This window comes from Moschus berezovskii, chromosome 8 (genome assembly GCF_049115385.1).
Source record: "Moschus berezovskii isolate FMDL1 chromosome 8, NW_MosBer_1.0, whole genome shotgun sequence".
Taxonomy (NCBI): domain Eukaryota; kingdom Metazoa; phylum Chordata; class Mammalia; order Artiodactyla; family Moschidae; genus Moschus; species Moschus berezovskii.
The window spans coordinates 64,433,954-64,460,349 of NC_142467.1; the positions used below are offsets into that span (position 1 = coordinate 64,433,954).

Sequence of the window (26,396 nt, forward strand, 5' to 3'; positions counted from 1 at the left end):
GTATTCCCAATACCCCCAGATTGGCTTCTTGGCATTTTTCTTCTTGTCTTCTTATCTTAATTTGTGTGGGGTGAACCATTCTTCAACGACAGTATATGGTATTCATCTAGAGAGAGTTTCCAAGTGTGATAAAAATCTTCCTGTCCTTTTAATGTTAATAATATTCAAAAATTCTAGGAAAAATAGCTTTTTTCAAAGACTGTGAGTCCTGAAGATAAAATTGATAAACCATGGGAAAGGTAGCCTTAGACAAATATTCGAAAGCACAGAGCTATGCGAGAGAAGGAGTCAGGCTGTAGTTTCAAGTATGTACAACCCTACTGATGGAGTGTAGGGAGATTCACGTTTTAGCTTATCTCAAGAGCTCGCTGAGACTGTTCACCAAAGTACAGCAAGCAAGCGTTTCCTAAAGGTGCTGAGATATACGTGGTGTTGGAGTTCAGAGACACCCTGCTGCAGACTGCTAGTTATGGTGGTAATAGGCTTGAGTTTCTAGCATTTCCTTTCTTCCCCAAGCCATGGTATTCTCCTGTCTTCTAGCACAGAGTGAAAGGGGCAGATGTATTTGACACCCCAAAGAAAAGAAGATGCTTGATATTTGTAGATTAACGTTCACAGTTTGGGCTCTTCACAATCCCCACAACCCAGGAAATGCAAGATTCACCATATTTCTGAAACATAAATCCAATTCTCTTAGCAAACCAGTCACTGAGGGTGAATCCTTCAGCTAGTCCAGAGTATGGCCGCCACTTCAGAGACTATAATGTTCCTCCTCAGTGTCAACTATCAAGTACAAAATGGCCCTGGCAATGAATGAGAAGAAAAAGTGAGACACTATAAACATGACAGTTTTGGTCAGAATAAGAAGGTTTTGTGAGGGAAATTATTTATTCTAGTTATATTAGCAGAGCCATAGAGGTCTCAAGAAATACCTATCACGAATGTCAAGAGTCTACTTCAATCCATGGGTAGGAAGACGATAAATGACCTGCATAAAATGTCAACCTTGCTCCCTTCAAAAATCTCCAATAGGTAAATTCTCTCAAATCACATATGCCATCATGCTACATAGACCGACTCAGAGTTTTCCTTGACATTTATTCTATCATAAATTACCAGCAAAAATTCCTAATATTTTAAAATCATATTAATATTGTAATGAGATTTCATTTTTAATTTATGAACTTTAGCATGCTTGCATGGGCACAGTCTAACCCTGGGTCTTTGAATTATGAAACAACCAGCACCAAGGCCTATTTACACCTGACATATATATGAGTCTTCAGGCTAGAATATAAAACCATAAAAAAAAAAGTCCTAGGACTTGCCATATATCAAATCAAACCATTAATTCAGTGATTAAAACAAACTAGTTATTCTTGGCAGTTCCATGAGCTCCTAATAGGTCTGACCTTAAAAAAAAAAAAAAAAGCTTTACATTCAAATAAATGTAGAGACCTTGAGTTACACAGAGTCAAAGAGATTTCTTTGCTTAAAGACATTATAGAGCCTTGATCATGCACTGCTACTCTAAAAGAAGAGTGCAATATGTATTACTGGACTGCAATATTCTCTTTCTCATGGACCATCTGGTAAGACTAGTGTACCATGTAACAGCCTCGATATTTATGAAATGCATAAATCTGAGTGGAATGGGTGCTGCTCTGTGGCTGGTACTGCACCCCAGATTACATCCTTCATCTGAAAGTTTGCCTCTCCTCAGGCATCACCCTAATGTCTGATCCTCTGGCTGCGTCAGCCATAATGTCAGCCTCCATGAGACGAAGACAGTTATCCCACCGTGACACAGGGACCACTTAGGAAAGAAGGATGAAGAGAGTGTCAGGAGGTTCTAGCATGATTCTTGCATTTAATGGCCACACGGTCTTGGATAAGTCCTTGAAGCTCTTTGGGCCTCATTCCCCTTCTGAAAAATAGGTGTATAAGCTTTTGCTTCACAGGATTTGCTATGAACTTTCAAAGGAACTGATATGAGAGGAAATGCTCTGTAAACTGAAAAGGTCTCTACAGCTCCTCAGGGAAGCATCATCGTTGTCATTCAGCAATGCTCCCCCTTCTTTAGAACTGGAGGGGTTCTTTTATCCCCAGAAACACCTTCTAGCTTGTCCTTTGTTATCTTCCTGACTCTTTGTGACCCCATGGACAGTAGCCTACCAGGCTTCTCTGTCCATGGATTTTCCAGGCAAGAGTACTGGAGCGGGTTGTCATTTCCTTCTCCAGGGGATCTTCCCAACCCAGGGATCGAATCCAGGTCTCCAGCACTGCAGGCAGATGCTTTACCATCTGAACCACTAGGGAAGCCCATTCTATCTTCTAGAATGCTAGAAATGTCCCCCTGGGAAAGGACATCATCCCTATAGCCTAAAATTCCTCTCCCAAAGACCAAAAGGCCTTGTGAGGATATGGTGGTTCTCCATGACTTCTGCCTTAATAGGGGGACTCAACATCCCCACTGTGTTAGAAAGGCAGTGTTGGAGAAGAGGCTAAGTGGGCACCCTTATAGGTTAATCACTGTCCAACCACTCATTAACGGGGTCACTTAGGTTATGCAGTATACATATACAGTATACATACAGGCCTTTGTCTTCTCCCCAACAGTTGATCTGGCTGTCCCCTTCATTTCTATCTTTGTCTCCAGGGAACTATGCATAAATGTCCTTCTTAAAGACTTTCCTCTCCCCTTGCAGAGCAACTGTAAATAAATGCTTAGGGACTCTGAGCCTCACCAACTGGAAGGACTTAATCAGTCTCTGAATCCATTCAGGTTCAGTTGGGCCCAGGCTACATCCATAAAGAAAGCCCACTGTCTGGCACATGATCACTGCTGAGTAACTGGTCACAGAGACTGAGATGCAATCCTTAGTGCTCCTTTTAGCATGTCCAACTGAAGACTCACATCTGGGCCCTTCACTCTCATCCCCCACCCATCTCTCCTCTTTATCACTTCATTTCTAGACTTACAGGAATGATATTTTCCTTTCTTCCCCCTGTGTCATCGCTTCTTTCTTCCTGACTTCAGGTCTGCCTTGATGAGGATCAGGTAAATCTCTATTCACTCTAAGAACTTTGTAGGCATGGGTCTTCCCGGCTCAAAGTACCCAAGGAGAGTGAGACAAGAGACCCAGAAGGTCCTACTATGCAGAAGAGAGACCTCAACTCCACCTGTAGAAGAGATGCAGGCCCCCTTGGACATAATTAAGCAAAAGACTGCTACCAAAAAAAAAAAAAGAAACACATGAATATTTTGTCCAAAATTATATTAGTGTCATTGCAGAAAGCATGTCTATTATTAGGCAATATCACCAATAAGGATGGTTCATTTAACCTGACAAGTTGTTTTAGCCCCAGTCTATGAACCCTAGAGACACTGATTAGCCTGCCAAGGATCCTGAGGAAAGGAAGACACAATCTTGCCCTTAGGGAGCTATCGGTGCAGTGGGTAAGGTACACATAGATATGCTATGACCATAAAAGCAACAGCTTCTGTACTCTGCTAGCTAAGCAAAGTACAGTTCATAGCAGTTACCTTTTTCAGACTTCCAGGTGGCCCTCAGTTCTAGCCTCTTGACACAAGGCTTGATTTGGAGGATGTAACCATGGTCCCTCCAGCTTATGAGACCCATCCTCTATAAGCAGTTCCACTCAGCTGAGCTTCCAGATCCCAGAATTTCAGGGGTATCCCCCCCACTGGACTCTGCCAAGCTCCTGGGTGATTCTTAGCCCAGAAATCTAGGATCACACAAAATAAAAGACCTAGGATAGGACCATGGGAGATGGAGAAGACTGCAGGTAGAACCCTCAATAGCCCCACTTAGTAACACTGTTCCCTTTTGCTTCACACAGCATGTTATACTAAGGAAATAATATCCCCTGCGACCTGTATCCACTGGCTCACTGATCATTTCATTAGCATTTACTGATGTCTACCACATTACCAGCTCTGTGTTCTGCACTGGAGAGACTGAGAAGCCCCAAGCCTTTCCCTTGAGGGGTACACGGTAGCAATGGATAGAGATGTGTGAACAAAGGGTCACCATCATGTCTGAGCAAGGTACACAGGATTAAGAAGGGGGTGGCGTGGGGGTCCGAGGAAGCACTGACCTTACAGAAAATAGCATTCCTGTAAGTCTAGAAATGAAGCGATAAAGAGGAGAGATGGGTGGGGGATGAGAGTGAGGATTAGGGTTAGGGTTAGTCTGGACATCAGGAGAAGGTTCCCAGAAGTGGACATACTTGAGGTGGGGCTTAAAGGATGAGGGGTCCTGGATGGGATGGGACGGCAATTTAGGTCGAGAGAGGTTAAAGTTAGAAAGCCACAGACACCTAAGAAAGAGTGGCACATTTAGGAAAGAAACCTGTTTATAGGAGGATGTGACTGAGGCTGTACTACTGTGGGAAAGAAACAAACTGGAAAGCTTATCAGAAGCAGATCCTCAAGGGTATTACATGCCATGCACAAGCACTTGGACCTTATCCTGCCAGCACTATCCTATAGAATTTTCTGTGATGATGGAAATGTTTTGTTTTCTACTATCTAATATGGTAGTCACTACCACATATGGCTACTTAGCTTGAAATGTGGTTAATGTAATTATGAAACAGAATTCTTAATTTTTGATTAATTAATTAGAAATGAATCAACAGTCCAGGTTCAACGCATGATACAGGATGCTTGGGGCTGGTGCACGGGGATGACCTGGAGGGAGGATATGGGAAAGAGAGAGGTGGGAGGGGGGTTCAAGAAAGGGAACACATGTACACCCGGGGCGGATTCGTGTCAATGTACGGCAAAACCAACCAATATATTAATGTAAGGTAATTTGCCTCCAATAAAATTTAAAAAAAAAGAAAAAGAAAAAAATAAGAAAAAAAAGAAAAAAAAATTTCAATAGGCAATTGTGGCCAGTGGTTACCAAACTAGACAATATGATGGTATATCCTCATTCATGCAGTCAATAAGCTTTCACTGAGTGACTATAAAGCATGCCGTGCTAATCACTGAGGATGTAGTATAGTGACTGGAATTGACATGAAGCTAACCATTGTGAGGAAGACAAGTATTAGTCAAAACCTCACACCAAAAAATTGTACTATTCCAACTGAATTAGTGTTACAAAACAGATGCAACCTAATTGGGGAAGTCAAGAAAGACTTCTTGGAGGAACTCATGAGAAAAGTTAACCAGAGGTGGGGAGGGTATTTCTGGCAGAAAGAACATGTTCAGAGCTGTTGAGAGCATGCACCAAGGCCCTGTGGTGAGAAGAAATACAGCATATAAAAGGCACTGAAAGAATGCGAATGTGGCAGACTCAGAGGCATGAGGAAGAAGGGGGAGTGGGGTGAGTCTAGAGAGGAACAGGAGCCAGACAGGCAGACAGGATTTTGTTTTTGTTCCTTTATTAGGCATAATAGGAATCCATTGGAGGATATTAATCAAGGTGGTTGTAAAGATTAGGACAGAAAGCCTCTGAGAAATGCTGGAAGGCAAAAAGGGTAGGTGTGGATGCAACATAATTGTTGAGCAAAAGGAACAGACTATTAATCAAGGCAGGTGAAGTTATGCTGTGTTAACAAGCAAAACCAAAGCTGTATGGGCTGTTAACCAGAAAAAAAAAAAAAAGGTTTATTTATCGCTCATCATTGGACAGCAAGGAGATCAAACCAGTCAATCCTAAAGGAAATCAACTGTGAATATTCATTGGAAGGACTGATGCTGAAGCTGAAACTCCAGTATTTTGGCCACCTCATGCAAAGAACTAACTCATTGGAAAAGACCCTGATGCTGGGAAAGATTGAAGGCAGGAGGAGAAGGGAGTGACAGAGGATGAGATGGTTGGATGACATCGCTGACTCGATGGACATGAGTTTGAGCAAGCTCTAGGAGTTGGTGAAGGACAGGGAAGCCTGGAGTGCTGCAAGCCATGGGGTCACAAAGAGTCAGACATGACTGAGTGACTGAACAGTGACAACAATAATCGCTCATCCTATTTCCATCTTACAACAGAATTCAGAGGAATTCATTTAGGAACCCAAAATGATAGAATAGCCACCACCTCAAATATTTCCACCCTGCCAAAGGGAAATCCAGCCCTGGAGGGTCTCATATCAGCAATTAAACACTTCCATCTAGAAGGGACACACAGTGCTTCTGCTTACAACTCATTGACAACAATTAGTCACATAACCCACCCTGTCATAAGCAGGGCCAGAAAGCATTGAATAGTCCTGTCATGCATTTGAAAGTAGGAAAAAAAAAAAGGGGGGGGGAGCTATTTGGTAAATAGCACTAATGACCACAACAGGAAAAAATTTGAGGAAATTTATATGAAGAGCATCTTCATCTCTGTAAATAGGAAGCAGAATCACCCTCTGAAGTAGAAGGCAGCCTGAAAAATGAAAAAAAAAAATTTTTAAGGTTTGGGAAGGGAGTTCTCTGGTATTCCAGTGGTTAAGACTTTGTCTTCCAAGGCAGAGGGTGTGGGTTCAATCCCTGCTTAGGCAGTTAAGATCTCATATGCCTCGTAGCCAAAAAACATAAAACAAAAGCAATACTGTAACAAATTCAATAAAGGCTGAAAAAAAATGGTCCACATTGAAAAAAAAAGTCTAAAGAGAAGTTTGGGAAAAATTCTCTAGGAGATGGGAGACAGAGCTGAACAACAGAACCAACAGTCCAGCCAACATTAGAGATTATACATTCTTTGGCAACAGCTTGTGTTCTTTAAAAAAAATGAAAAATCTCTACAAAAAAATGGAAACGTATGAAGTCAATGTTCTCCATGAACCTCAATTCCCTGCTGTGAACTTCAAGATTCTTTCATGGACATGGAGCCCAGAAGTACACATGTGCCCACAGGGCACACAGCACACAGGTTCCCTCAGAGAACGCCAAGGCAGGAGGGGCAAGCTCAGAGGGGAGAGGCATGGGGGGACATCCCCCCCACATCACCGCCCTGTCTAGAGCTGGGCCAGGGCCTCTAACAACAGCAGAAGTCCCTTCTGCGTCTTTCTTCAAAAATTCACCGTTTTGTGCACATTTCACAGTCGTGCCATAAGTTGGCCCATTATTCCACCTGGAAAAATTCCCATGAGAAGATGACAGAAACTGTTGCGTGGCAATTTATAATGGCCAGGAGTGTGCCTGCTCACACTCTCCACTTACTCAATATGTGGCATTAGTAACTAAAAGGTACTTATTCAGCTGGCTGGCAGGAACCCCGTGGATACGGTGGATGCTCCTCCAACCCTCAAGAGCCTCCTGGCCTAAATCTGTGCTGGGAGAGACCATGAGGCCCAGCAGCAGATACACAACTGACTGAAACCCCTCCCCCTAGTGTGCTGACCACAGGCAGGGACACCAGAGATGGGCAGCTGACCTCTACTGAGGTTCAGTCATTTCCCCCGTTTGCAGAGAGCACAGGGAATGCGCGGACACCAGGGTTTTCTAAAGGACGTCTGAGAGGCCAATCAGACACTCAAATGCTCTGAGCAGACTTTCTCCCGCTGTGTTTTCCTGCTGAGGCCTCATTGTGAACAGATGCTCAGAGTTAAGAAGACCAGAACTGTCACAAACACAGTCTGGCTGGTCAGACACCACCCCAGACTGTGCTGCAGGATGCCCAGGAGCTGTCAAATGCTATTGGAATCCACTGGTATCGAAAACATCAATCAGCATCCTCTCTGGGGATTGTTCTCAGCACTTCTGAGGTCCTAGCCTGGTCACAAGGTGCAAAAATGACCAACATCCATTCGTCTCTTGGCTCAGAGGGGCTATCTTTGGCCTTGGAAAAGTAGTTTTGTTTTTCTCAAGCAGCAACCTTAAGAAGGACAGATGCACGTATATGTGCACCCCTTTTCTTCCTGGAAAAACTCTCAAGAGAAGAAAAATAAGTGCTGTTGGGCAGTAGCTTACTGTTGTGGCTGGAAACCTGACCACATATATGGGACTGCAAATCCCAAGTCCTTCCTTTACCAGACAGGTGACTTTAGATATTTCATCTCGGGGGCTCAGTTTTCTATTCTGTACAATGGGAACAAATAACAGTACCTATTAAATAATAATCTATGTTTACCAACCCATAATATAGCTTTATTTTGGGGGGCTCCAAGATCACTGCAGATGGTGACTGAAGCCATGAAATTAAGACGCTTGCTTGGAAGAAAAGCTATGACAACCTAGACAGCATATTAAAAAGCAGAAATATTACTTTGTCAACAAAGCCCCACCTAGTCAAAATTATGGTTTTTCCAGTAGTCATGTATGGATGTGAGAGCTGGACTATAAAGAAAGCTAAGCACTGAAGAATTGATGCTTTTCAACTGTCGTGTTGGAGAAGACTCTTGAGAGTCCCTTGGACTGCAAGGAGAACAAATCAGTCAATCCTAAAGGAAATCAGTCCTAGATATTCATTAGAAGGACTGATACTGAAGCTAAAACTCCAATGCTTTTGCCACCTGATGCAAAGAACTGACTCACTGGAAAAGACCCTGATGCTGGGGAAGATTGAAGGCTGGAGAAGAAGGGGACAACAGAGGTTGAGATGGCTGGATGGCATCACTGACTCAATGGACTTGAGTTTGAGCAAGCTCCAGGAGTTGGTGATGGACAGGGAAGCCTGGCGTGCCGCAGTCCGTGGGGTCGCAGAGTCAGACACGACTGACTGAACTGAATATAGTTAGAACACAGTATATAATGTTATCTAATAGAAACTGTATGCCATGTTGTTCTTACAAGCAGAATCCATCCATAGGACAAAACCAGTTTTTCTCAACCTCAGCACTGTTGACATTTGGGCCCAGATGATTCTTCACCATGGGCACCGTCTTGTGTGTTTCAGGATATTTAGCAACAGCCCTGGCCTCTATCTACTAGGTGCCAGTAGCACCCTCCTTTCAAGTTGTGTCAACCAAAAATGTCTCCAAGACATGGTCTCTAAAATCCCTGGGGGAAGGCATGGAAACAAAATCATTCCCCGTTGAGAATCTCTGGGATGGTGTTTGGGATCAAGGCTATAACCCCTTCACTGTAAACCATTGAGGACAGTGGCTGCAGTTCTCCAAGGATGCATGGCATTTGTAGACCAAATAGATCAAAATCAAATGCAGTGTATCTCTCTGGAACAAACTAAGTTCTCCTACTTAGTTGCACAAAGGAACCACCTGGCTGCTTTGTAAAAAAACAGCAATGTCAGTGCCCCAGCCACAGAGCTTCTAATCCAGTTCTCCTGGGTGGGAGCCCAGAGATTTTGTTTTCTGAAAGACTCTCTAATGATTCTAAATTTTGTAAAGACTGAGTTCCTGGTAGGTGGGACCTCTCCTCATTCATCTTGGTCTCTGAAGACAGAGAACTAGTACTCCCTCTGCACATAAAAATGCGCAGGCTCTGTGGTGAGCAGATGAATAGATAGATGGGGGTAAAGTATGAAGACACAGGTCTTACTGCACTCCAGACATCTGTAATCCACCTCATGACCAAAAATCCATACAATAGGATTCCGCTGATGTTCCAGGCTGGCCTGAGAATATGGGGCCATCATCCCATTCCCTCCACTGCTCACCTATGTCCCTTCTGGGTCTGTAACTCTGGAAAAGAGCTCTGACTCTGCAGAGAAGCCCTAACAATGGTTCATGGCCTGGCAGTCTCAGGGATAGAGAAGAGTGGTGGGTGGCTTCAGGGTGGCCCCGCACGTCAGGGAGAGGTAGTGGGGCCTCTGTCCTCCATAGGGGAGCTCAGATCACTGAAGAGTTCCAGACTGGGTCTGAGGAGCACTCCTCTGCTCCCTGGCCTGAGTTTCTGACCTGCCCCACACCGTGCCTGGCTCAGCTTTGAGAGGAACAAGCAGAGCAGTCAATGCGTCCTCTCTGCCCTTCCTCAGGCCTGCTGCGATCTCTCACAGCTTTCTCTAGAGAGCAAATACTACTGCACATTTGCAAAAGAGATTTCAGTTCCTCCAAGTCCACACAACCAGAAAAGAAACTACTGTCTTTTTGGCTATTTTGCTGCCTTTTGTTCAGATCTTTGAATATATAAATATTTGCATGAAAGGATAATCCTATTAAGCATTTTTCTTCTTCTTGGTGCCATGTAACCTTAGCCTGTATGCCTTTCCTTATACCCATCATCAACTACATCTGCTAAGGTATTCAGAAGCTGATTATTTATTACATTCTGATTTAGGGGCTAACAAGAAGAGAGGAATTTGAGGAGCACTCAAGGAAGGAATATAAATCCCCACTGCCTCCAAGAAATAGATGCAAACCAGATGCATTTACTAACCAGCTTGTCTTGTGGAAAGGACAAAGGCCATTTTCAAACTGTCACTTTTATCCCAGAGTCTAATAGACCTTAGAAATCAGTCACCACCCCCCAACCCAAGGACCTGTAACTAACTACAGTAATTAAGCTCAAGACCAACTACACATTTCTGTCTCATTATTTCTGTACTAAATGCTCATATATGGATTCAGAGTCTTAATGAGCATTTGATCTGTTATATATTCCTCCCATTATATACCATAATGCATTACTCTTTTATTAACATTCATCTGTCTAAGGTCACTTGCAAATTTCTTGATAGAAGGGGAGTTTTGTGAGTATAATTGTGAATGAAAATCTTTGCTTAATAGGGATGCTTTGATTTATATAATCCAAGCCTTAGTCCTATCTTGTCTGGATTACTACAGCAGCCTCCAGCTGACCACCTGCCTCTGCCCTCACCCCCCGCCCTTCTCCTCGCCAACACACACAAGCAACAGTCAGAGAACTTTCTGAAATAGATCTCATCAGTCCCCACTTAAATATTCCATCTAAAAGTGAACAAGGCACAGTCCAGGCCTCCAGGGAGTTCTGAGTCTAATAAGCATCACTTCCAGAAGCAGAGCTGGAGACAAGGGTCCTTGGGCAAGTGAGTGAGAAGCCTGCAATGAAAGGCAGAAGCAGTCTGAGGCAGGAGCAGCTCAGCTGAGGTGTGGTCTCCGTGAAGCCTCCCTGCGGGCGTGCTGCCACGTGACTCCTTCTCTCATCAGTCACTCTCCAGCTCCATGCCCTCTCTTAGAGTAAATACCATTTGTCATGTATTTACTTATTTACTGTCTATTTTCCTCACCACAGGAAGCTCTATGGTGGCAGCTCTCCACCGTATTCCTAGCCTAGAGCAGACCCAGGCAAGTAGAATACTCTCAAAAATATTTACTAAATAAGTGATTTACTGAATGAATTTTCCTCCAGTTTTTAGTTTTCTCAAATATAGCAAAATCCCATGTTTAAGGTGAGATACATTCTTAACAGCTGTTGAGGAAATTCTCAGGATTCTCTTGAGAAATAAAATGAGATGAACAGGAAATGAGCTCATGATGACCTGCTACACATTAGGCATTATTTGTCTCATTCCTAAACTCCTACAGCTATGGGCACAGAGTACATGGCAACTCAACAGCATGATTAATGGCTAAAAATGAAAAGAAAGAAAGGTCATTTAAATACAAAATACCATTTTTTGATTAATACAGTTAATAGTAATTTGGCCAGCAAGCGGCATCCTGAAGAAATTACAAATCAATTAATCTTTTTCTACTTAGTATTCCATAATAAAACCACCGGATATATCATCATCTGACTGCTTTGCTTGCTCCCTTCTCTGGTAAGGTATTAGCTCTTCCTGAACTCACAAGGCAGACTTGTGAGCCTGATGGCGGGAATAATCATGTGATACCTATTATCAGCTAAATCTATAGACATTAAACAGCTAAGACCCTGGTCCCTGTCATCAGAAGCTTACATCCTCAAGGGCTCCACACTTCTGAGTCCAGTCCTTTGTCTAACAAGAAAAGGAAAGATTCATTCAGGCCAAAAGTGTTGGGGGAAATCCTCACAGAGGCAGAGGAGGTAGATGCTTAGTCAGACCTTGGAAGGTATGTCAGAGGGATTCCAGATGGAGAAAACAGTGGCGCAGAGGACAAAGCTGTGATAATGTCTGCAGAATCAGAGGTGGCCGGGTAAGGGCACAGGGGAAGAGAGGCTGTGGTAGAGGGGACCAAAGCGAGGGCTGGGGTGCGGGGAGGTTAGGAGTTGAAGGAAGTACAACCCACTGGGGAAGCAGGGCCACCTCTGATGGGCTGTGACGAAGTAGTGCTGAAATGCACAGCCTTCATTCTGTAATGGAAAGGGGATCCTTGAGTTGTCGTCGCAGTTTACCTTCACAATTTTACTTATTATACAAATAGCATTTTAACAAGAAGAAGAATATTTAAAGGGAAAAGAATAGTCTACAGTTACATACCCCATATATCAGTTGTTTTATTTTTTTACATCCTTCCCATTCTTTGCCAGAGTAGGCATGTATTTACATACTTACAGCCATAGGGTAAATAATCTTGTGATTGAATTTACCTAGCATTAGAAAATAAAGATTTTTCTATTTTTTATTTAATTATCATGTTTATATCAGCATAAGATTGATATATCATTGTTTCAATCTTCTCTATTGGTAAACATTCACTTTTTATATATTTATACTTTATTCCATATAGTTATGGAGTTAAATATATATGTATTTACTATATATTTATTTATAGTAAATATATATGTATATTTACTATAATATCCATATATATTTCATCTCCATATATATCACTTTCTTTCCTTCTTTTCTGTTATTTCTGAGAATTGGGTTTCTGACAATGAGGCTATTGTGTCACAGATATTTGTGAAACACAGTGCAAAATTATTTTCCCAGAGGGCTACACCATTTTTCAATGTCAACAATTTTCTACAACTACACTGGCTTCATCAATACTTTCTAAGCATTAAGTACCATTAGGATTTTTCCTCTAAGAGATGTAAAGTACTTCTTATGCAAATTTTAAAATTCATTCTTCTGGTCACTAGGCAGATAGGCATTTTCTATGTGAATTCCCCCTGTGCACAGCCACTCATTACATCACACCACCAATATCCTTTAGTATTTCCATACTGAACCCTTGATCTTTTCTGTATTGATGTGGATGGCTTCTGAGCAATATAAAACTTTTTACACGTTTGTGGCCAAGTCAGTGGTATGTTAGGACTGTAGGTAGCCTTGCTTCCATAAGACAGTTCTAGGAGCACAATGATGTTTATACGAGAACAAGGACTAGTTAAGATGCTTCTGGAGGAGTCCAGGGGTTCCAGGGGAGGTGATGAGGGCCTAAATATAACAAGGCAGTAGCTATGATCAATAAAGATGGAATCTATACAACTGTTACTTTGGAGGTAAAAAACAGGACTTTGTAATCCATGGCACAAGCTCAGCCTAGAAGCTTCTGTGGGAGTCTACCAAAGGATAAATGGCTTTACTCGGATTCTAAGTCGCCCTAACAGAGACTTCATTTAGGTGAGGGATGGATCTGGAGGCTATTTAGGAGCTTGGAGGATTCCGCAGAAGGATGGAATAGCTCAGAGCCCACATGGATGGATGGAGGGCTGGGCAGGGGACAAGGAAAGGAGAGCCAGGACCCAGAAGGTAAGGAGAGAAGATACTCAGAAAGAAGGCACGCAGAACAGCTTAGAGACGCTCTCACATTGGGTGCCAGTCCTGTTCCCGCTCACCATTTGCATGCTGCACCCTCACAGCAGCCTCAGTCACCTTTTCCCTATTTTAATGACGAAGGAAACAGGGCCCAGAGAGGGGTAACAAGTCACTGAAAATTAGGCAGCTGGGAAGCTGCAGGCAGGGAGTTCAACTTGCACACCTGGTCCCAAGGCCTGTGCCCTTAACTACCACAATGTGCTGGGGCCCTCAGGACGAAGACCAGCTCTCGTGGCCTAGGAGGCTGCGAGTGGGTTCCCCAGAGAGGAAGACAAAGGAAGACAGTAAGCCCAAAGAACCAGACACCCTCGCTCAAGCCCACATGCCCTGGGCATGAAGGCAAAGCAGCACAAGAAACTGGAGGAGGGGTCTGGCTATATAAGCTAACAGGGCCAAGGTCTTCAGGGACACTCACTCTCTCTCCAGATCCTCAGCTACCCCTTCCTATCCAGTTTCCCCAGATTATTTTCAGGGGATGCACAATAACACTTAATTTTCTAAGGAAGGACCCTCATTCTATGGGCAAAAAGGAAATTTTTTAATGTTTGCTCATTCAGAAGCTGCTTTTAGTGACCATCAGGCTGAAATTTAGTAAAATTAAGACCCATTAGGGAGGATTTATAAAAGCAAAGTTCCAACAACTAAATCCATTAGCACTAATTATAGGTCTTTAGCTTATAATAGACCACTGCCCTGAGAAAATTGACCTGAGGGTGGGAGACCTATACATATACAGACATGTAATGTTCTATTATAATTGTATACTCATAAACAGTATACACGTATCCTAAAGGATATGTTACATGGTTGTTAAAGACTTCTTCCTGAAATAACTGACTCCCTTTCAGATAATCAAAGCACTGAAAACCAGATCTTTCCACATGACATGAAAAAAATATTTTGTGTGGGGTAGTAGAGTCATGAGCTGTGGCATAATACAGCTGGGGTGAGCCTGGGCAAATCACTTAAGCTTGCTTTTCCTTCATCTGTAAAGCAGGGTAATAATACTTGCTTACAAATTTGCAGTACAGAGTAAGCATCGGATAAATGTGGGCCAGCAGCACATTACAAATGTTATCTTTCAGGAGTTACTGTGATCTGTAGCAGGTACTAGTAGTGAGGAACTGGCTGCATATTACCTGGTTGATAGGCAAGGCACAGCTCACACCAAGTTGTTAGATACAATTACTAGAAAAAAAGTTATCTAACTATAATTTGTTCTAACAGAATTATTATTATATTATTAAAATGTTACATATTATACATGTATGTATAAACAATGTTAAGTATGTAGTTAGTAAACACATATAACCAGTATGAATTTGCTTCATGACTCTCTCATCTTAACTGCTGCTTGGTACAGATGAAGCTCTGGAGTGAGAGTGCCTAAGCGCTTCACATCCTGGCCGTGTGATCTTAGACGAGTCACTTAGCCTCTCTCATGCCTCTTTCCTCATTTGAAGAAAAAAAGAAAGCTAATCATTATATCTATGTCATAGGATTACTGTGAATATTAATCACTTTAAAATGTTTAGTACATCATAAATGCTCAATAAATATTGGCTTTTATCATTTTTAAATTTTTCTAAAACGTGTCAAATCTAAGCCAGTGTCTCCTACCGGGGCTTCCCAGGTGGCTCAGTGGTAAAGAATCGCCCTACCAATGAAGGAGACGCAGGAGACTAGGGTTCGATCCCTGCATTGCGAAGATCCCCTGGGGAAGGAAATGGCAACCCACTCCAGTATTCTCCCCTGGGAAATGCCATGAACACAGGAGCCTGGTGGGCTACAGTCCATGGGGTCACAAAGAGTCGGACCCAACTTAGCAACTGAGCATGCACACATGTCTCCTACCCAGGTTGCCAGGAGATCCTGCCTCAGTCAGTCCAGGGCATCCTCCTCTGTGTCATGTCACAGTCCTGAAGACTTACCTGTGTACCCAGAGAGGGCTCTTGGCCTGTGCCCGTCTTTGTGTGGATACTCCTGAAACCCCTAACACTCACTGACCACCTCCATCTGTCCACAAGCTGTGGCTCAATCTTACTCATTCAACACTTTGTTTTTTGAGCACTGTATCCTGGATACTATAGCCAGTACTGGGAATACAATAAAAACAAAACAGACAAGAATCTCTGCCTTCATGGAGGTTCCAGTAAAGCAAGATTGCTAGGCCAGACTGGTGCCTGAACTCTCCTGAACTCCCATAAAGAAGCCCCATGGCCTGGGTCAGTATGCATAGCACGCTGATTGTCCCTATTTGGGGGTCCTTCTGCCTCCAGTGCGGACAGTTCGTGCAGACTCTGATATCTACACCCCACAGAAAATTCCCAAAGCCCACACTCCTCTCCTGGACTCAGGAAGTATTTCTTCACCACCAAGTACCCTCCCCTCCCCTTCAATGGGCCTTGTTCTGAGAAAAAGGTCAGCATAGGAGCTTCAGAGCCATTCCTAAAGCCCCCAGAAACTGTGAACTTCCTCCTGAGCCAGGACTACTTGGTTCTTCCAGAGCCTTCCTGGCCACATCCACAGGAGACAGAAGGCAAACCACCACTCATACTCCTGTGATGAGCCTTTAGCCAACAAAACAAGACAGGCTCCCAGGCAGGTTATTCAGACACCCAGTGGTTCAGAGTGGGTTAAGGGAGAGGGCATTTATGGTTCAACATGCAGCACCTGGGTTACCGAACTGTCAGTGGGAAAGAAGACATCAAACAGACTCGTGGATCCGGCAACCAGAAGAGATTCTGAGACAGCCGTTTCAGTGGGGTTCAGGAGCCAGGCTTCAGGTGGTCAGGGAACCACAGGGAAGATCAAGAAGAGAGGTGAGAGCCAGCTGAGATTAGACTGGATGCTTCTTCCTTAGAGAAGGACGGCAGTGTAGGATAAGCATCAAGGCAGAGAAGAGTGAGGACCAAGGAGGGAGCTCTTGTCCAACAGCTCAGTGACCTGGGGATGAATCAGAGTGTTCGAGAATGATGGTGGATTCTGTAACCTCTCCTCTCCCATCTCCCCAAGAGTAATGAAGGGGCATTATTTGGCTCGAGAGGATGGATTTCTACTCAGAACTGAGCTTCCCTCAGCTGAACAAGAGGCCAGACCAGTGGTACCCACTCTACTTAGAAAGACACCACATTTCTTTCCATGTCTATCAGACTTCTGATAATCTGTTCTTGCCTATTTCTCACCCTGCCTCTCTCTTCTTGGTTCACTGTGATCCAGCCCACTGGCAGTCTCATACTTCCTGAAACACACCAAAGTTTTCCATAACCACCCTGACCAGAGACTTCCCTCTGCTTACCACTCAGCCCCTTTCTATCCTTTTACCCAAGTCATGGGCTCCCTTTCTAGACCTTCAGAGCTTAGGGCTATTGCCTTTACTATACATTTGACATTACAGTGACTCGAAGTTATTCAAATCTGGCATGGAAGAAATGTAAAAAGTCTCCTGCATAGCTCCAGATGGCTTTGTAAATTAAATTAAACCCACAACTGGCCCAGGAACTTTCCCCATCATAATTACATTATTGATCATTAACATTTGAAGAGGTTGCAAAATGAATCCTGGACACTGCAATAAATTATCATTGTCTACTGGGTAGGTTCCATGAATCAGGTGCCCCGGAGCCTTCTGAGACTGTCTGATGATGTAATTTAAATGATGTTGTTTTTGCTCTTTGGTAAATGAGAGGACAGCAGGGGCGGAAGTGGGGGCAAGAGTGTGTGTACATACAATCTACACAATGGGCGCCTGGCCCAAATATCTAATAGTGAAAGTCTATTACAACTCTCTCTAGCTCCCAAGGTACTCTGCTTTTCCAAGTCATTTTTAGTTTCCATCTTAGTATGATGCAAGACCCCTCAGGAGCACCCATTTTCCATCACTCCCCAATGGTCCATTCACCCTGAGATGCCTACACCTCTCCTGACACACCAGGCACTAAGTCATCAGTAATAACAACAATATTTTGTTAAGTGCTTAATCTGTCCCCTTCACCATGTCAAGTGTTTTGAATACATTCATTTAGTTTAAACCATCAATACTGTCATCCCCATTTACAGATGAAACAGATTCAGTTCAGAGGTAGAGTTGAGCTCTAAGACCTATCTAACCCTCAAGCCCAATCTCTTTGCAGCTACTTCTCCTCAGCATGCTCTTCCTGACCCTCTCAGTGGCCTGGTTATAGCCTTCATGGCTCAGCTTAAGAATCACTCCTCCAGGAAGCCTTTTTTCATTATAATTCCACATCCCCTCCTGGGTTGGGTGCCTCTTCTCTGCTATTTCACAGCATTAAGGGCTAACCCTGTTATGGCACTGATCAAACTACACTAAATTTCCTGCTAACCTATTTCCTGATGTAGACATTGAGAGTCATGAGAACAATATTGAGAGACATTATTTGCAAACTGTGCATTCCTTGTATCTGGCTCAGTAGGTATTTTCTGGATGAATGGAAGGATGGATGAATGGATGAACATAAATTTTTGTATACTCAGATATAACCTTAAATAGATCACGGTAATTTATGAGACTCGGTTTCCATTTCTGAAGAATATGAACATAGTTAAAGAGAGATGTTGTTTGTCAGAGCATGATAAAAACCAGTATGACCAAAATTAACTCAACCCATCAAGAAAGTTTCTGTATATACCATGAGCCCCTGAATGACACAGGAGACCACTGCCTCTTCAAATGCGAAGCACATGTGTCAAGGGACCATGTGCATTTGTTGCTGAATATTCATACCTCTTACTGAAGGGAACTTTGCCCTGATAATTGAATCAGTGACATCTAAGAACAGAGAGCCAGCAGTCACCTGCCTAACCAGACTGTGCTTCTGCCAGAAATAAATGCTGCATGTTTCCTAGTGTTTGGGGTGTGATGAATATCCACATTTTTGAGCAAAGTGAAAGCAGCAAGGCTGGAAGTTTTGGGTGACAGCAGGCACCAAGAGAAAATAAACCAACATTGACTAATTATCTAGCAAAGGTATATGCCAGGCTCTTTGTCTATGTGTGAATGTCCTTTAAAGTATCAGAGGATAGAAATAAGCAGTATGACACATGAGATTAGGAGACACCCTTTAAAAGTTTAATGTGTGCTCTAGATGGAAAAAATTATGGTGGTTGTTGGGGAGGGGGTACTCATAATAGACGGACCCTAATGTGTGCATAGGGCCCAGAACCACATGAAAAAAATCTGAAGAATGTCGACACAGGGTTTAACTTTGTTGGTCAGGTTGGTGCTAGAAGGTGGAAGAGTAGAAAATACGGTTGATTTTTAAGGAAAGACTGAGAAAAAAATTCCTAGAAGGGAGAAGTCTGGCCAAGACTGAGTGTGAGGGATAAGCAGGGGATCAGAGCTCAGCGGTCCTCGGCCTCCCCACAAGCCAAGATGAGCTGTGTGTAGGGAGCAAAGAGTACTGACTCAGGATTTAACACCTCTGTCCATCCAGCTTTCAGAAGGCTAACTGACAAAGTCAAATGGAGGTGAAAAGAAATAAAACAAGTAATCCTCCACTTTTTTCTGGATAGCGCAGTGGGTAAAGACTCTGCCTGCAATGCAGGAGACACAGAAGATCCAAGTTCGACCCCTGGATGGGGAAGATCCCCTGGAGAAGAAAATGACAACCCACTCGATTATTCTCGCCTGGTGAACTCTATGGATGGAGGAGCCTGGCGGACTACAGTCCATGGGGTCGCAAAGAGTTGGACAGGGCTAAGTACAAACACAAATGAGTGAAAGAATCCCCCACTTAAGAGTCGTCAGAGGCAGAATCATGCAGGCCTGAGCCCGGAGAAGGAGAAACAGCAGAACAACGGAAGACATCACTGCTCCTCAGGCATCACTTTTCAAAGACTCTGTTGGAGTGCTGACCTTAGAAGAGATGAGAAGAGACAGCCATTTCTGAGGTCAAAAGATGGAGATCTTTCTCTGCTGAGAAAGCAGATGCCTCACGTGAGAAGGAGACATCGCAGGTCCCAAGAATTTAGCACCCACCACCCCGTGGGAGTCCAGCAGCAGAACTACAGGAAAAAGTCAGCCCCTGAGAGCAGAGCAGAGAATAGAAGGACAGACTCACTCTTCAGAGGCATGGACCAGCCAGGAAGTGTCCATGTGAGCAGAATAAAAGCCCAGAAAGCTGCTGGCAGGGCAGCCAGAACAGAGGCCCAGGGCCGCAGTGCCGTGCACTGGACCAGTCACCAAGGGATAGTTCAGAGCACATTTAGTGACAGGTAGAGTGACTTGTGTAAAATACTTGAATCCAACAGAAATACATAGGAAGAGATGATCATTTAAAAAAAAACAAAACCCTGCCATCTAGCTTGAAAGGGCTACAGATTTAGCTGCAGCTAAAGAAATGGGAATTAACAAGTTCCCCAAAGGCAAAGGCCTTGACCACACTGCTCACTGTTGTATCCTCCATGCCTGAAAATGCTTGGTGCATGGATCAGTCAGCACTTACTGTCTGTCTGGTGGTAGATGCAAGCACGCCTCCTATTGCGGCTAGGTTTGCACTCACCAGCTGCCAACAGCTGGAACATGGGGGTTACAAACATGCTATTTCTAATTCTTGAACCAGTGGCTATGTCATTATTTCAGCATTTCTCATTATCATCAAAATACCTGTAACTCAAATGTTAAGAATTCCAAAGTAAGTGTTAAGAATTCAAAATTTTAAATTTAAAAAAGTGACAAAATCCTAAGTATGTTTCAAAGATAAAACTACATACAAATAAAAGTATCAACTAAAACAAATCAACGGGCAAAATACATGTTACACATATATCAGCAATATATTTGTAGAAGAGAAATTAACTTTGAGTGCTTATTTTTAAATAATTATATAAGAGTAAAATGCAAAGTGTGACTTTAAAAAGTATAAAGTGTATCAAATAAATCACTGCAGAGTTATATGTACATTTCTCTGCAAGAGAACCCTAGAAATTTGGGAATCAGACAAAAAAGTTACAGGTAAACTCAAGACATCTCCCTCTGATTCCTTCATCTGCAACTGACCTAATACTTTTGAAAATTAGAGAAGAAAATCTTCTTGAAAAATGTAGGATCACTTCACCTTACCACTTACTACTAGCTCCATCAACCTAGGACTACAATTTTTTATTGGCTGAAAGCTGTGTTTTATATTTCAAGGAAGCATTTTTGGTCTATCTTTGCCTTCTTCTACTTAGTTAAATATAAATGTTGATTTCCTATATCAATATCAATACCTTTGGATGATATTTCTCCTGGAATCAAGATTTCCAAGAAAAATATCAATAACCTCAGATAGGCAGATGACACCACTCTAATGGCAGAAAGCAAAGAGGCACTAAACAGCCTCTTGAATGTGAAAGAGGACAGTGAAAGGCTGCCCTTAAAACTCAACATTCAAAAAACAAAGATCATGGCATCTGGTCCCATCACTTCAGGGAAAATAGATGGGGAAATAATGGAAACAGTGACAAACTTTATTTTCTTGGGCTCCAAAATCACTAGGGAAGATGACTGCAGCCATGCAATTAAAAAGACACTTGCTCCTTGGAAGGAAAACAGACAAACCTAGACAGCGTACTAAAAAAGAGACATCACTTTGCCTACAAAGGTCCATATAGTCAAAGCTATGGTTTTTCTAGTAGTCATATACAGATGTGAGAGTTGGACCATAAAGAAGGCTGAGCGCCAAAGAATTGATGTTTTCAAACTGTAGTGTTGGAGAAGACTCTTGAGAGTCCCTCGGACTGCAAAGATATAAAGCCAGTCAATACTAAAGAAAATCAGTCCTGAATATTCACTGGAAAGATTGATTCTGAAGCTGAAGCTCCAATTCTTTGGCCACCTGATGAGAAGAGCTGACTCACTGGAAAAGACCTTGATGCTGGGGATGATTGAGGTCAGGAGGAAAAGGGGGTGACATGAGATGGTTGGATGGCATCATCAATTCAATGGACATGAGCCCGAGCAAACTCTGGGAGATAGTGAAGACAGGGAAGCCTGGCGTGCTGCAGTCCATGGGGTCACAAAAAGCCAGACATGACTGAGTGACTGAACAACCACCACCACCTTTGGATGTATGTTCTCCTGTTTGATAAAATCTTTGAACTGGAGGTAGAATTATTCTTGCAAGAAAACTTTGTTTTTACAGTCGAATTTCTTTCTCTCATTAAGAACCATTAAATAATATAGAGATGAAAACTCTGTAAGTGAGCATACTTTTGATTTATTAAAAACTTTAATGCACGACACAACTCTTCAGACAGGGCTTAAGATTATAATGATTTACATGTCTGACTTTTATTTCAGAAATACAATATTATACCAACACCAATAACAAAAACAGTATTGTGTATGTTAGTCGCTCAGTCATGTCTCTTTGCAATCCCATGAACTGTAGCCCACAAGGCTACCCTGCTCATGGAATTTCCAGGCAAGAATACTGGAGTGGGTTGCCATTAAACCATTGAACCAAAACGTAGGACTGCATTTTCTGAAACCTTGAAAATTGCTTTGAGTTAGTCATGCTTATAAATGGAGAAACTGAGGCCAGAAAACTGAATCCACCCTGTCTTCAATAATCAATGGTAAAACCAAGACTGCCAGCCAGGCAGGCTGACTTCAGAGCCTGTGTACTCTATGACCTTGCACCTAAAGGACAAGAGTAATGGATCCAACATGGGAATATATGAAGATCCCAAACTCAAAGAATTATCTGAAACTACAGCTTTTCCTAGAGAAGTATCGTCATCAGGTGAGGTTTGGCAAGAAGAAAAGATCCTAGAAAGACCTTCAGCACAGCAAGTTTTTGGCTGGAGTCCTTACATTTCAAGGCTGTAAATGTAGACTTGGGTGACCTCCACATTAACCTGTCCTTGCAGAGTAGTGACCAGGCAGCTGAGCGACAGCTGAATCAGTTGCTGCTACTCTTGTCTGCATGCGGGAGAGCGAGCCCAGGAGTTCATCTTTAGCACTATGACTCACTCCTTTTAGCAAGATGAAGTTGTCAAGGAAACTGGCTTCAAGCCTTTCCCATTGCGTATTCCTGATTTTTTATCTCTACTGGGACTTTGCTATCCCACAGGCAGAAGCACAGAGAGATGAGAGTTTTAACAATTTGAATTGTGAGGTCCCCTGGCCTCTGTAAGCTTGGAGAAATCACTGTGGATCCTCATGCTTTGGCATGTCTGCCTGTTTGAAATCTACCTTGTGGAAATACAGGATAATAGTTCAAAACATTGTCTTTGGCTTCAAGTCCATACTCTGCAATAATCACCTTTGTGTTTATAGGCAAGTTACTTAATTTCTCTGTGTCTCATGCTGCCATATTTAAAATAGGGATATAACAATGTGTATCTCAAGGAATTGATGTGAGGGTTAAATAACATCGCAGTTGTTAAGCAAAGAGCCTGGCAAAGAATAAATAATCAATAAACATTAGTTATTCTTTATAATAACAGAAATTACTATATTATATAAATATTTGCCAGATTGATGTGTTTGCAGTGGTAATGGCAGACCACTGAAATTAAACAATCCTCATTCAATCCAAAAGAGAATCCTCACACCCTATTTTAGCCTCTCATTTCAATCTTCTCCGTCACAAGAAGGTACAAGGCTGATTTAGTTTTCATCACCTCTCCATGTCTGCCCTCTACTAAAGATGTGAAGACAGTTCAGTGTTCATCAGATCCTGAGTAAGAAATGATGTGTTATATTTAGAAATCATTCTAGGATTATGAGTCAGAGAAAATGATGTAGCAGATCTTAGAGGCTTCAGAAGAGTACAATTTATCATTCAACATATGTTTACTGAGTCCTGGCTATGTGCAAAACAGAAGGCTGTATACTCCTGAGGATACAAAGGCAGGTTCCCTCAAAGAGCTTAAAAATAGAAGAAGAGCTCAGATGTAAACACAATAGTCCAGCTATTCACAACTTGATCCAGGACCATGACTGTCACCTGAGTGGGCTATACAAGACCCAGGAGTCCAAGGTATCTCAGGGGGCTGAGGAACTTGGAATCACTTACAAGTAAAGACAAGGCTGGATGTTGAAGGTTGATCAGGAACTGAGCCGGACAGGAGCAAGATGGACCTCCTTGAAACAGGCAGGAGGGCAACACAGGCCATGTCTGGGGACAGTATGCAGGACAGTTGGGCTGGAGGGGAGGGCTCAGGAATGTGAGTAGTTGAAGATAATCCAAGAAGATTTGCTAGAAGCTGCTCCCATTTCTCTTTAGGCTACAACATAGCCGTAAGTAGGGTGGAGACAGTCACTGCCCGGGTATGGAGAATGGCCTCTTTGTAATACTTGTGAAAGAGCAGAGGCCCGCATCTGGAGCCAGCTAGAAGCTCACTGAGTCCATCGCTTAGCCAGACTAGAAACCAAGTCAGCTTATCAGGACCCTCTGGGCTCACAGCTGTGGGAGTACTCCCAGGAGCACTGAAAAATCACAATCAGCATTTATCTCCAGGAGGGCCAGCCCAGGTCCACTGCCACTGTGTTTGCACTCAAGACCTGGCTCATCCTGGGAGAAGCCCAAAATCATTCTTTCCCTGGCAAGAGAGATGGGGCTGAGTCACAGGTACAGTCCTGAGACCCTACCAACCCGGGGCGTTTGTGTAAGTAATTCCTATTAATCAGGAAATTTCAAGGTCTGATTAATTTGAGGTCGAAGAATTTTTCATGTCGTGCTGTCCCTGGGAAATAGGAACCGAGAAGTCATCTCTGGGAACAACAAGAGAGCTACTCAACTGAAGGGATGATATCAAATCTCAGTGGGAGACCAAAAGCCTTCAGAAGCACCCGTCTCCTCTTGCTGCCCTGCCAACTTCCCGAATCATTCAGTCAGCCGCTGCCTGGCTGGACCCTCGGCTGTGGGCGTGACTGAAAGGATGCCAGGGCTGGCTGGGCCGGCAGGTGCGCAAGTGGACGAGGAGGCAGGGGAAGCTGGAATCGCGAGAGACACATTCAGGCATCCACAGGGGATCTCCTGGCAGCGAGGGAGTGTTTAAGACACACTCGTTTGGTTCGCAAATGAAGAATCTTGTAGACAGTGCTGCCAAAAGGTGAGGGGCGGGAGGCGGCGTGCGGAAACAAGAGACAAAGAAGCAAAGCTCCCCTGAGCTGACTTCCAACCCCATCTGACTCCCTGGCTCCGTTCTTGGGCACCTTCTCTAGATGATGATGAGTCTTCTCCTGGTCAGATCTTTAAACTCCCAGCACAGTTGCCTTTGAGAATGAAGTTTTGATGCTGTTGACAGTGCTGTCGTCACTGTCTTCCAATCTCCTGGAACTTCTGTAGTGAAGATAACTTCAGTGGGGATGTGAATTCAGTCATCTATCGACTCATCGTGTCTCCTGGAGGGCAAGCAAACTTCCAGCCTCTTGTTCCCATGTGTCTCTTCCAGATGTGGTGGCATGGCCAGAGGTGCTAGACTCTGCTGCACCACAGGGACCACGTAAGGAAGGCCACTCTGGTCCTACACATGGCACCGGTTTGCAGTCTGAACTCCTAGCTGCACGCTCACTCATAAATAACACTGCCTGAATACCCAAGCAGTGAGTGCCATGATGAGTACCATAAGAACCCTCCAGAAGGGGTCTTCTCTCTAGCAGAGGATTACACAGGAATATTAACTATGATTAGCGAGAGAAACCATGACTTACTTGAGAGGAGAGAAAGAGAGATTCTCACTTGAGCAGGGCAAACTTTCATGGAAGAGATCATTACTGAGCTGGACAAAACCTGGATGTGTGGAAATGAGAAGGAAAGCACTCCAGCAAGCAGAGACACCTTGAGCAGAGCTCAGAGTGGTCGACTCTGGGAAGGCTCTGAGAACAGCTTTGCCAGAGTTTGACCAGAGACTGGAAATGGGAAGGAAACGAGAAGAAGAGGGAACCGCAGCTGAACGGCAGGTTTTAGACTCTCTGACTCTCCCTTCGTTTGCTCTGCTCTTCTTTTCCTTCTTTTTCACTTGCTTCCTTTCTCCCAGCCCAAATGCCCTCCATCTAACCCTAACCCTCCATCCTTCCATCCAACCCAAACAATGTAAATGGAATGGGTGTGGGATTAGCACAGAACATCTACTGCTCCAGAGAAGAAAGTCAGAGGTCAACTGTCCTCTCCAAGAGGATGCAGCCCACTGCCACGGGGTGAAAGGAGACACCGAGAACTTTGGCTGGAAAACCAAGAAGCATCTCCTCGGCACACATGCGATCTGCAGGCTCACAGAGAGGCCCTTCTGCTTGGCAGATAGAATCTGACAGGGATCTGACCCAGAAAAGATGCAGGAAACTTCAGCTGAGAAAGGCAGCATAAGGTGCTTAAGAAATGTTCACATTGGAGTCAGATCTGATAGTCAGAGCACCATCAGCTTTATAATGGGCATCCTGAATTAAACGAGAGAATGTTCACAAGTGCTCAGCACAGGGCCTGATCCATGTGAGTGCTCAGTACATGTCTGCTTTTTATTGTTTTACTTGTGACAAAGAACTGAGACCTGGAAGGACTACAATCCAAGCCAACCAAATCAAGAGAACTCCAGAGGGAGCTTACACATGAAAAGACCCCAGGTTTTGGAATCAGACAAACCTGAGTTAGAACTCTGACTACACCATTCTCCAGCTGTGGAACTGTGGGCAACCTGAACTGACCAAGCCTCAGTTTCCTAAACTGAAAGATGGGTTTGACAACACATTCTCATTTGTATATGAAGATGTAGATAATACATCCATTTTGGGAGGGTTATTGTGAAGATTACAGATAACATAACCAAAGTTCCTTCATATACTAGGTCCTCAATTATTAACTG

At 43.5% G+C, this 26,396-nt stretch overlaps 1 protein-coding gene across 1 annotated transcript in view; it reads left to right on the forward strand.

Moving 5' to 3' along the window:
* The window catches only part of TRPC7 (transient receptor potential cation channel subfamily C member 7), a 143,943-nt gene that overhangs the window by 42,831 nt on the left and 74,716 nt on the right, over window positions 1-26,396 (forward strand). The gene's annotated exons all lie outside the window — the stretch shown is intronic.